We start from the raw sequence: 12,498 nt of genomic DNA, 5'->3' as shown, positions 1-12,498 counted from the left end.
GCTAAATTAGCCATTAGTGGAACTTTCTCCAAGGCATAATTGGAAGTTAAGTGCCATTTGCACCTTTGAAACTCTCCCCCTTAAAGTTCAACAGCTTTACATTCACTCCAGAATTCAACTATCTTTGGAGAGCTCCTGTGCTAGATTAATTTGAAAAACATGAAAATGGGCGATATTTCATAATTAGTGTTACTAATGGGGCTTCATTTTGGTAACTGGTATTTGAGGTCCTGTGCTCCTGTGGTCACTGATGAGCATTCCTCATGCCTCCTCTTCAGGGAGGTGGAGCCCAAAGCTGGGCACATGTGGTTGAGGAATCAAGGCTGCCCTGGATGCAGAGTTGGTCCTTCAGTAGATCTTGTCCATTCTGATTTCCTCAATGTGGGGCCTTTGCCCAGCAAGAGCAGAACAGACTCTGCTGTGATATCACAGACATCTGCGGGGAGTCTAATTTTTCTTTAATTCAGGCAGCTGAAGAAAAATGGAGGTTTAAAAATTGCTGCCTCTTTGCTAAATAACACTTCCTGCTTGCCCACAAAAATGCGTTTGATGGATGACTAAAGCTTGCTGATTTTGAAGATGATTGATTGGGAGATTAGGAGTTGACTATTTAAAACTGATAGCACGACAGCGAAGAGAAACAGCCCCTTGTTAATGCCATGTGTTAACTGTGCAGCAGGAATTAAAGCTGTCTCCTCTTGGGCCAGCTCCCACGGGGAGCAGCTTCCCCCAGGGCTTGGTGCCTGAGCCAGCAGCCTTGGTGTGTGGGCTGGGGGAGCTCCTCTTACCTCTGATCATGGGGAGGCAGAGAATCTCTGAGCCACTTGAGCTTGTGGGATGTAGAAATATTGATATTAAGCCATCAGCTGTGTTGGCTTACCCTGAGGATGGAGCTTAGGGACTGGACATCTGCAGCAGGTTCAGAGTGTGTCAGTGCTGACAGTGCCCAGCAGAGGAGCAGGACCCTCGTTGTTCCACAGCAGCGTGGCCATTCCCAACCTCCTGTCTGCACCAGAGTGCACTGCAGGGAGCAATTCACCTGGAGGCAGGCCAGAGCTTTCCCTTCCTTATTCTACTATAAATCAGAAGTCAGAATGTCTTTATTGTCTATATATAAAACTTCCCTTTAGGCTAAAAACCTAATGTAAAGCCTTTCCTCTTTTCTTTCCTTTCTAAGCTTGTATGACTCCTGTCATTTACTAGCAGCCCAATGAATCATGATAGCTGCCTTGCTGCTCCTTGCATGGGACTCCTCATTCATTACAGAAACAAGCAACCTGATTTGAGTGATAAATGACTCCTGGTGACCATTTGCAAAATATTCAGGGCTTCTGTTCACTGCAGAAGGAAAAGAGAGCATTTTTCTTTTCTTTCTCTCAGAAAAGTTTCCAGGACATTTTTTGGCTGAGCTCACAAAACTTAAATCCTCTTTGAAAGTAACATTTTTTTTTATTATTATTTAATGAAGCTGCAAGATGTTTTGTGTTTGTAAATGTGGCTTTGCTTGAGAGGGGTGTTCATACCAGCTTCTCATAGCTCATCACAAGGTATTAGAAAGCTCTTTTTACCTAGGATAAGGCCAACCTCTCAGCTGATAAGGGCTGTTGCAGACCTTCTGACTTGTATTTTATCATTTCTGAGAGGAGAGGCTGCTCAGTACTTTATCTCTTTTATTTCTTTTCAATGCATAATCATGTGTACGTTAAACCCCCACTTTTTCAGTATTTTCAGCCATTTGATCAAGTCTGCATTGCACATGTAATCTTCTGTGATTTCAGAAAGCTAAATGATGCCAGAGGGTGAAGTCAATAATCAATGAATATAAAGCAAAGTGTTTGACATACTTCAACTTGTGCACTTGATGAAAGCTGGTGTGATTTCAGTGTGAAACAATTGGAAGGGAGCTGTTTGACCCTTCTGACTTCTATTTCTCTTTGGCTTTAAACTTTTCCAGATGATTTCAGAGAGTGGTGAAAAGGCTCCCTGGTGGAGCAGTGGCTGGAGGGTGACTTGGAGATGAGTTTTGCCCATAGGGATCTTCTCACGTGTGTGCACGTGCACATCCTTTGGTTCCCCAGCCCAAATGTGACATTTCATGTGGCTCAGCTCCTTGCAGAAATGTGTTTTAAGACTTAGCCAGACCAACCTTCTCGTGAGTGTTGCCTGATGCTCAACCTCACTGCTTCCTTCTTCTGACCCATTAACTTCCAACAGTCCCACAGTCATTTGGACCACCCAGAAAACCCCATAAATATCCCATCTGGGATGTTTCAGTGAGGCTTCCTCCAAATGGCACAATTTATGGGTCTCTAACATGTTGGTACTTCTGAACATAAAGAGTAGTTGCAGTATTTCCTCAGAAATGTCTGACTTGTGCTTTCTCTGGAGTGTCAGGAGTGGAAGCTCCTAGAAATCAGTAATTTAGGTGTAGTCTGAGGAGAGCCATGCATGGAGAGAACCTATGTATGTATTTCTTGTTTCTTGACAGAGTGTCTCTAGTGATCATGACAACAGATAAATGTTAGTGACCATGCTCACCCTCTGAGCAGCTCCAGATGTTGTGTGGTGGTACCAAAATGATCACAATACACATGGTATTTTGATGTCACAGGAAAAACATCTTAACTCTGAGGCCAGACTTAAAACAATTTAATGATGACTTTAAATGCGCCTTCTCAATGCAGTTTCTAATAAATGTGTCTCTCTAGCATGAATGATGGTATTAAGATCTACCACTTCTCACCAGTAACTCACCAAAAATTCAAAAAGCTAAACAGCATTAAAGGGTACAAGCCTGACTTTCCCAAGGTCCCTCAGACAGCTGTGACTGAGCTGGAAGCAGCAGCCCCTTGCCCTTGCATAAGGCCCTTCAGCAGCTGTTTCCAGCCCTCATGATGTGTGCAGGAAAGCAAAAGGCTGATAAGGTGGTGTTGAGGGATGATCTAAAGGTCAGCAGCTGGCTGCCAAAGGCACAATGACAGAGCCAAAATGTCAGGGCAGGGAGCTGGGCCTGTGATGGCACACAGAGATGGGTGTGCTCTGCAGGACTGGGTCCTTGCTTTGCTTTCCTGGTGGGATTAATGGAAAGTGCAGGTGGAATCACCGTGCTGTCAGTGTCCCAGCCCAGGGGAATGGAGGTGGGAATAAAATCAGGCTTTGCACGGTGTTCTGAGGCAGCCCACAAAACATTCCCTGACTTGATGCAACAAATCTCCTGCTCTCGCTTGGTTAATGGCTCTTCATCACTTTTCAATTCATAGTTTAATGCTCCAATGGAAGCCAATTTGAATTCATTTAACTCTTCAAATAAAACTTTTGTGAGATGCTGTATCAGATGTTTTATTACAGTCCATCTATTCTGGTACTGTTTTCCACTTTCATAAGGCTGTCAATTAGCAATCCAGTTCCAACAGAATGATTTGTGCTGTGAACTCAGCTGAGACACAACATTTGTGCAGTAGAATGGCTGCCTAACTAGGACTCCTAAAAGTCAATCAATGCACTAGCCAAACTCTGTGCATGTTGTTTGATTGGTTAGACAAGCTAAGCCACTTTAAAAAATTGCCAAAACCCTTTTTATAGTTTTTTTTTTACAAACCAAGTAACTGCAGATCATCTGTATTGATTTTGAAAATTTACTAACGATTTCAGATTTGTGGGTGACTACTAAAACTTTACTTTTTGGAGATTTCTTGCAAAAAAACAAACAACCCCCCACCAAAAAAAAAAAAAAAAAAAAAAAAAAAAGTAATAAATCCCAGGCTCTGGAACAGCCTCTTAGAAGCTAAACTATTTAGTCTTTATGATTGTAGTGGTTAATTGTTTCCCACACTTTCTGTTGTCCTATTGCTTTTCTGGGATCTAAAAACGTTTACCACCATGTGAGATAATTAAAACGTGTCCACTCTTACGCCAATACCAATATATTTCACTGAATAACATGTTTTGTGGTGTCTGTATCCTGTCACAGGGACTATTTGTGAGCAAGTCAGATGTGGTCACATCTGTGCTAGGAATTAAAAGGAGGCCACTAACTTATTTCAGAGGGACAACTGCTGTCACATAGTAGTGATCTATTGCTACTGCAGAGGAAGTCTATTTAAACCCAGATAACAAAGACTTTGTACTTAAATCTTTCACACAGCATGTTTGCCACACGAAAACTTAAACAGAGCTTTATTATTAGTTTGCTCAAGCCTGGCTCCAGCCAGCTAGACACAGTTTTCAAGCTCTGTATACATTAATTCTTATTGTAACAGCTTCCCCTTATTTATTCTTTGAGTAATTTCTGCCGGAGTGCCCTATCCCTATCTTTGTCTTCAGTGGCTGAAGGGTGTTATTGTTGAGAGGATTTGGTAGAAAAAGTGGGAGAAGCCACAGAGTTTGGTCCCAGCAGTCTCTGATCAGAGCAGGTGTGAGGGCTGGAGCATCATCCAAGCCACCAGTCCTGGTGACAACCTGGCAGGGCTTGGCAAGCCGTGGCTTTCAAGCAAAATGAAGCACGGGGAGGAAATGAAGCCAGAGTGACCCTCCACGTGTGCCTCCTCTTTTGTGTGTGTGCTTCTTGGACTTCCAAACAGCTTCTAAAAGGGAAAATTCAGTCCTTTCCACCTTGCTCATAAGTACTTGCATTTATCACTGCTTTTACTGCATGGCAGTTGGGAAGCAGCAAGTGAAGTTTATAATATCTCTCCTGTCTCTTCCTAGTCTTGGTTCTAGGCAGTCCTCCAAGAAAATTTTGAGTCTTAGTATCAGTTTTTTACAGGCAAGATGAGCTTTTTGTGGGGACCACTTAAGGCTGCACACATGACTGTTGTCAGTAAAAGTCACCTAGACAGAGAAATTTGGTCATGTAACAAAAATACTACAATATCCAAGAGACTTTGCTTTTAATGTATTTAAGTGTTGCAGACAAGACAGAGGAAGTTTGATGCAAGATGATTAGCACAAATTCAAATCTTACCTTGAAATGACTGGAGGGGTAGTTTGCCTATCAAGAGGAAAAGTGCTTAGTGGTGAAAAGATAAGGTAGGGAGTAGAACCTCTGATTTCTGTCTCTGCCACTATTGTGTTTTGCCCTCTAGAGGCCACTGATTTTTTTTCAGTATTTCATTTTCCCTGTCTTTGTTGAAGGAGTCTTTTCTACCTTTACATGGGCATTAGCTGTAAAATGCTCTTAAGATAATTCAGGTTTGGTTCAGATGTTTATAGCATGAATATTGCAAAGTGTGCTTTTGGGAAAGCCAGTGCAAAATTAATACTTTCATGTGCAGGCAAATGTGTTTGCTGTGCTTGCTTCCTATTTCTTTTTTGTTGTACCCTGGTTAAATTCCTTTGTGTTTATTCCTGCCACTGCTTTATGTGGTTTTTCTGAGAGAAGCCACTTTGTCAGCCAAATGAAAGATGTCTTCAGAGATTTCTGGTGTGTCATCTGTGACCTATAGATACTGTTTTGCTCTTGGTTCAAAATATAAACAAATGTTTGTTTTTGAAAGATCTAGTCTTTGTTTTCTCTAGATAAAGTTTAATTTGGAAATGCCACTAGTAGGATAAGGGTCCTGCTTGGGAATTCAAGGGATTTTTTTGTTGAGTCACGCTGAGCTCAGAGACTGGAACTAGAACTAATGCCATTAGAGCTCTGTGATGGAGTAGAGAGGTTTTGATTAACCTCTTGCTTTCGTGAAAAATCTCTGTTTATTGAACTACTGAGGCATGAACTGATTGTTGAAGGTGGAGAGTGTGGAATAATAAAAAAAAAAAATCCAAATGGTTGTCAGTCTTTCTGGCCATATTGCCCCTGAATCAGGCTGGGATTGTCTTTATGTTCCTGTCCTCTCCTGGGGGCTGAGTGCATAACTCCATTTGGTTTTCAATAACAATCTCCAGAATGTATCATGGATAAGGAAATCCAGCCTGGCTTTCTAGGTTAAAGCTCAGTTTTAGGTAACATATACATAGAGACATTATTTTCTGCCTAAAAGCAAATATTTTTTTTCCATGTGGGAGAAAGCCCTTTTAGGAGGTCCTGCAGTTAAAAATCTGAGTGTGAAGAATGGTTGCCTGTGGTTGATGCAGGCTGTGTGGAGTTTGCACCAAGGCTGATGGTGAGTTAGTCTGATGGGAGCCTGTCTGGTGTTTTGAGGCATGCATGGCTCACTTTGCTTGCTGTTGTGGACACTGCATATCACAGAATTCTCTTTATCTTGAACTGTGATTTTTGAGGTACAAATAATGGTACCATGCCCTTCTGCAGGTGATGAATTCACCAGGATTCTGATGCACAGTTCCACACTGAAGAGCAGGACTCTAAGGGGGTAGAGTAGTGAAGCCATAAAATTGCACCCCAAATACGGTTTACAGAGTAGTAATGAATAAAAATGCCCTATACTTATACCAGCTCTTTAGGAGGGTAGAGTGCAGGCAGTCTGGAAAAATTATCAAGGCAGAGGCCCCTGCTTTTTTTGGTTTAAATTAAAAAAGCCTGAGATGCTATGAGGGCTTTAAAATCAAATGTGATCAATAAGTCTAATTTCTGCATCTTACCTAGAAGCCTAGAAGAGTGCACTTTCCTCTCATTTCCAAACATTTTTCTGTGAATCACTGACCACCTGCCCTCCCTCCTGGTGGTTTAGGAGGTGATCTATACCCCAGTGAGAGAGATTAAATTCAATAATACCCTGAGGGTCTGGAACTTGAGCTCTGGCCTCCTCCTTGTACAATATGGTCCCAGGGAAAGGGACAAGATGTTGGCTAAAACAGCCCCTGGAAGTAGAACACAGAGGAGGTGGGTGCATATTTCATGACAGACTGTTTTAACTTTCCAAACAGCCACCTCTTTTACGGCCAGAAGCTACTATTAATTATTTATCAGAACACTTATTTATACACTAAAAGCTAAATGCAATCCTTTCAGTGGAGCCTGGCAGAGTGTGGGCTGGAATAAGTAGCTGTAGATAGTCCTTCAGGAGGGGAGGTTTCGTGCAGAGCTCTGCTCTGTGGAGAGCCTGTCCACATAATTCTCTCTGCTGTTTGTGCCTGGTACTGGTATTTACATGTGGAAGATGGAAACCCAGCCATCAGTAAGAGTCTGTAGCTGTGGGGGCATCAGCCTGATCTCCCTTGGCCAGATTTAGTAAGCCAAGGACAATTCCTATGCCACCAGCATCCGAGGAAGAAGAGGGAATACCTTTCTTTGTGCTTCCTTCCTCATGAAGGAAGCCCACCCTGTCCTGGCTTCTCCTTCTGTGCTTGCTCTGGCTCTGTAAAACCCATCCTTGCAGCAGAGGAGGGAGGATGAATTTGCTCCCTTTTCCTCCACTTAGGGAGAGCAGTTGTGACCCCTTCTGTAGCCAGAGGGAAGGAAATAGGTTTAAATATGTCTCTGTTCCTTTCAGAATTGAGGTCAAATGGCCATCCAGGATGGCACTTCTGGTGCCAGTGTGTTTTCCTTATCAAATACTGACACGGTTTCTACACTGGTGTGCTGTTGCCGTGTAATTCTGGTGGCATTGCTGTTTAGATAAAATATTATTGTTTTTCTATGGCAACTGTTAGTTTCAGTAGGAATTCCTAGTCCATTGTAATTATTCCTGAAGTAGTTGTAATATATGTTTGGGATTGACGTGCATGATTTTCATTTTCTTCCAGCACACGATGCTTTTAATGGCTCAATTTTTCTAATTTGAATGTTGACATAGATGGAGAATTGATTCTGGATTTCCATCTGGCACTCTTCTGGGTGGCTTACCTTGGTGAGGGGCGTTGCTTTAACATGTCAATAGGAGAGAGAGACTTGTTGCTGGGAGCTGTGCCTTCTTCAGCCTATCTCAAAATGGGAGACAGGACTCTTTGATATCACACCCAATTTCCAGCAGAGACCCTCCTTCTCCCTAGGAGCCCATCCCTTCCATCTGCTCTAATGGTCCTCAGCTGCATCCCAGGCCTGAGGACAAGGGATCTGATAAACTGCCACCTGGCACTGCACTCCTTAACACTTGCAAATGGCTTCAAGCCAGGCTCCCCTCCCCTTGGAAAGTGTGGAGAGCCCTTGGCTCACCCAGGCTCAATGCCCTGCTCCTGAAACGACTCCCCAGACTGGGCCAAGTGCAGCTTTGCACAATTCCAAGTTAATCTTTCCTTCAGCCATCCAGGCCCCAGCTTGCAGTGCCTTGCTGCTCTCAGCCCAGGGGTTGCTTTGTTCAGAAAAGCCAATTTTGTGGGTATGGAAAGCAGTTTCTTGGATGCACCTATGGAGCTGCAGAAAGAGGGTTGGGATTAGATATTCTTTAAAGTCCCTCCCAACCCAAACCATTCTTAGGTTCTGTGGTGATGGAAGCTTTGCAAGGCAAACACTTGATGGAAGCAAACAGCAGAGTGTTCATGCAGCTGAAGCTCAGCCAGCCCTATGGTCATAGAGGCAATCAAAGCAAACAGTGATTTGGAACAGAAATTATACTTTTTTTTTTTTTTTTTTTTTTTTTTTTTGGCAGAAGTTCATTATATGCCTTCCTTTACTGCGTGTAGAGAAATGATGAATCTTTTTCTGGGGACATAGAGTTAAATGCAATTTTTTGTTCATCTAACTGAAAACTCATAGTCAGAACTAATAGTAACTCATCAGCATTTTCTATGCTCTGTATTGCTGTGGGTTTGCAATATATAGCCATATTTTCCTTTAAGTATCTCATTATACTGCTGGGATAATTCCTGTACTGCAACCCTAAAAAACCCATCCTCACTGTTAGCATATTTTGATCCTGCTCATAGTGAGTATGGCAGTTGAACTCTAGAGCAGCTCATGATTCCTGCACAGTGCTAAGTCTGATCATGGCCATTACAGAGAGTGATGCAGCAGATATCACAGCCTCCAAACAGCCATAAAGTTTTAATAGGACTTCCAGCACTTGATAGTGTGAGTTAATAGGGTGTTCAGGCTGAACAGGATTTATATGTAGGGGTGTGTGTGTGTGCACAAGTGGTCAGTCACTGAAGCATCCTGCTCTCTGCTGAAATGTAACCCTTTGAATTTGATTTACTCTGATAAAAGGCAAGTTAGAGGAGCATTTCCCCAGACTTGCAGAAGAGAATGGTGTCAACGAGACATCAAGATATTCCTGCTTTCAATTCTGAGGCTTTCAGACATTAGGCATCTATTATGAATAAAAAAAAAAAGGGCCAGTTCTAGGGAACTGGCACAAAACCTAACAGACAGACATGAACTTGTGCACAGAGCAGTGGCATGAGGAACATCTAACCCAACTGAGCAGATCACTGGATCTGATTGATAAGATTCAGGAGAGAACTCAAACCCAAGAATTTCCTTAGTTAAATGAGACTTGGCAGTTCAGAGCCCATCCCCAGCCCCTCCTTTAGAGCAGCATTTCCAAAAGCAAGGCAGGCAGTGCAGCTTGGTGGAGGGGAAAAGGTGCATGGGACAAGTGCACAGACAGGATGGGGTGAGACAGGGAGTGCCTGGAAACGTTGCCAGCTATGGAAACTTTATGAACAAGGAGATCCTGCTGTCCTTCCACAGGCTGAACATTCATGGCAGGAGGACCATGAATTCAAACTGCTGAAGAAATGGGGTGAAAATGAGTTACTTCTCTTTTTATCTTGTTCTCTGAGAGCGTTCAAAGCTGGGAGAGGTGGAGTAACCTGCTACAGGGGGTGGGCCAGATTCTGCAGCATTTATTACATGGAGGGAAGGAGGGAGGCTTCAAGCCATGTGAATGAGAGCAGCAGGAGTTACTAAAAAATGACCTGATAAATTCCCTGGGGAAAAAAGAGCTCCATGAGTGTGGGGGTTTGTAGCTATGTGTGGTTACAACAGTGCAGTGCTTGTGGGAAGAGATTTGTTCACCTCTAAGCCTTTTCCTGTGGGTGATCATTCCCAACAGCAGTGACTTGGAGCCCCTGTGCCAGCTGTGGGATAAAACCCTGGGCTGCTGCTGGACTGGGCTCTGGAGCATCTGAAGAGCTCACACTGATTTCCTCAGTTTACCTCTCACTACCACTAAGAGTCCTTGCTTCGACTCCATAAATGATCATGGTGTTTAAAAAAGAAATGTTGCTGAGTGATGTAGTTTGCAATCAAACTGCTAGAAGGGAGCAGATCTGTAGGGTTTGGCTTCCTCACAGTACAATTACTCTTGCTTTGGTGCATATTTAATGTATCTCCATTGAAAGCTTCTATCATGTCCTTCTAGTACAGTAGTTCTGCTGAACTTTGCTAGATGGTAGCAAATAAAAGCAAAGGATGTGGAGAAGACTAAAGAAGCAACTATATCCTCTTTCCCCCCGTCAGATAAGTTCCCTTGCTTTCCCTTCCGCGCTCTTTCGGATATTTAGACAGTTAGCTGTTTCCCTCGGAAACAACATCCCTTTGTACCAGGGGCACTTGCATGCAAACGTGGTGAAGACTGTCTCAAACTTGCAAATAATCCTTGGAACGCCAGGCTCCAGGCAGCTTTTGGAAGCACTTACTGTGCTGAGGTTCCAGGCAGATCATTGGACACACTCTGGGTATTTGTACCTGCTCTGAGTACAGGCACTGTGTGCTTTTGTATGTATGTATACCCAGAAGCAGAGGTTGAGAAGCTGAGCAATGTCTTACCTAGAGAAGAATTTCTCTTCCTAGCATGCAGCAGGAAAATTTCTTCACGGGCTCCAGGTAAAGCAGGCAGAGTTTGCAGTTGCCAGCAGCTGTCAGCGGCATCCCAGGAAGGCTCCTCTGCTCCGGCTCCCGTCACTGAATTCCAGCGGCACAGTCACATCCCGTTTGTACCCAGCCTGTCCTCCCAGAGCGAGCAGCCAGCCGCAGCGATGCACACCTCTGCTGAGCACGCCGTTCCCAGCGCAGCTTCCTTCTCGGAGCGGGGATGCCGCCGGGCTCCGGCAGAAAGGCTGCGGAGCTCCGGGAGCCGCCGGAGTCAGGAGTCCGCCTCCGCCCGCCGCGGATCTCGGCGGCAGCGGCGCCGGTTCCTGCCGCTACTCGCCCCGCGGATTTGCGAGGGCTCGGAGCCGCTCTGATGTCATTCCGGCCGGGGGGATGCTGGCGAGAAGCCGAGGCTGGTTCGGGGTGAGCCGCGCTCCTCTCCCGCCGCCCCGATCCGTTCCGCGCTCCGCGGGGATTTGCATCATCCGTCACCGAGCGGCCGGAGCGCCTCCCCTCCCGCCGCCCGAATGCGGGAGGGAAGCGCCTCTTCCAGATCCCGCTGCTACACCTGGAGCCTGCGGCGGGAAGCCCAGCGAAAAGGAGAAGCTGACAGGAGGATGCTTGTGCCCCCAGCGCCCCCCATCACCCCTCACCGTCTCCAGATGCTAAAAAAAGAGGTTTAACAAAATCCCAGCACTGGAAGGTTTTTGGTTCCTACTCTTGTTAGGTCGCTGATAAGATCACCTGGTACAATGAAAGGTGGGTTTTAGCACATGACCAAAATCAAGCAGCAACTTGGTTACAAATGATCTCCCTGCCACCAACAAATATTCAGTGCTCAGAGGTGACAAGTATTTTCTTGCTGTATGTGACACAAGTCCTACTTATTTGTTGCATAATTTCTTGTTAAAATCCTTTATTTCATCCAGCTGGAGATGAAACCTACCTCCACAGCCAAGAAACATGACTGCTATGTGACTTCAAATTGTATTACAAAGGCAAAACTAAACACTTGCTATATTAAAAGAATTAGATTTTATTCCAATCTAATTTTCAATTCTTGCCAGCTTGACATCTTTCACTCCAAAACTGTTCTTTGTACAGTACACCTTGGAATTGAAATTCAGCCAATTCTGTGCAGCAAATGTGAGGAGAAAATAGTTTTGTTCAAGGAGACTGGAACAAACCCATTCTGAGATGATGAATGACGCTGTAAACTCAGATTTGAATCATAGGAGGGTCAGCTCAACCTTTTGTGTTTCCAAAGCAGTGTAAATAAATGGTGTTCCCTGCAGTTCCCCATTTACATCCTTCAGCTGGGACCTTCTGTGTGAAGGGCTGTTTGCTCTCTGTGAATATCCAAATTTCAAAGATGGTAGAGATTCCCAACTTGGGACTAATCGATTCCCTCTGGCTAAATGAGAAACTGAGGGAAAATTAAAATTCAAACTACTTCTGAGTAATTTCCTGCAATTTCTAACTGCGAAGCACTTGTTGGGAGAGATGTTAAAAAAGCCTTGCACCTATGGCCTGGCTCTGGATTTGGGATTTGTTTCCCAAAGACTGTTGGGAATGCTGGGCTTGGGGATTCCCCTGCAGCTGGGTGGTGAGCAGGTGCCTCTTTGCATCCTCTGCAAATCAGAGCTTTGGTCAGGCTGTGAACTAAAACAGCCAAATTGAGTTAAAACTTGGGAAGAGTCTCTTCCCAACACAAGGAAATCTTCTGGTACAGTTTGTCCAGAACCTGCCAGAGCTTCCATTGCTGATCTGGTGGTGTGAAAGGAAAAGTCCAGCTGTTTGTTGCTTTGGTACTGCTGTGCTTGGCCCCTGGCTGCCCTTGGAGC

At 44.4% G+C, this 12,498-nt stretch overlaps 1 protein-coding gene across 1 annotated transcript in view; it reads right to left on the bottom strand.

The window, feature by feature from the left end:
- Window positions 1–12,058, bottom strand: part of NDST4 (N-deacetylase and N-sulfotransferase 4) — a 68,248-nt gene extending 56,190 nt beyond the window's left edge. Inside the window, exon 1 of the mRNA XM_030272047.4 lies at window positions 10,613–12,058. The gene's annotated coding sequence lies outside the window, so the exon portion shown is untranslated. The remainder of the gene's footprint in view (window positions 1–10,612) is intronic.
- Window positions 12,059–12,498: the final 440 nt, after the last annotated feature.

This window comes from Taeniopygia guttata, chromosome 4 (genome assembly GCF_048771995.1).
Source record: "Taeniopygia guttata chromosome 4, bTaeGut7.mat, whole genome shotgun sequence".
NCBI classification, from domain to species: domain Eukaryota; kingdom Metazoa; phylum Chordata; class Aves; order Passeriformes; family Estrildidae; genus Taeniopygia; species Taeniopygia guttata.
Note: the sequence above shows the minus strand (reverse complement) of the source record. Positions and strands in the feature narration are given on the sequence as shown.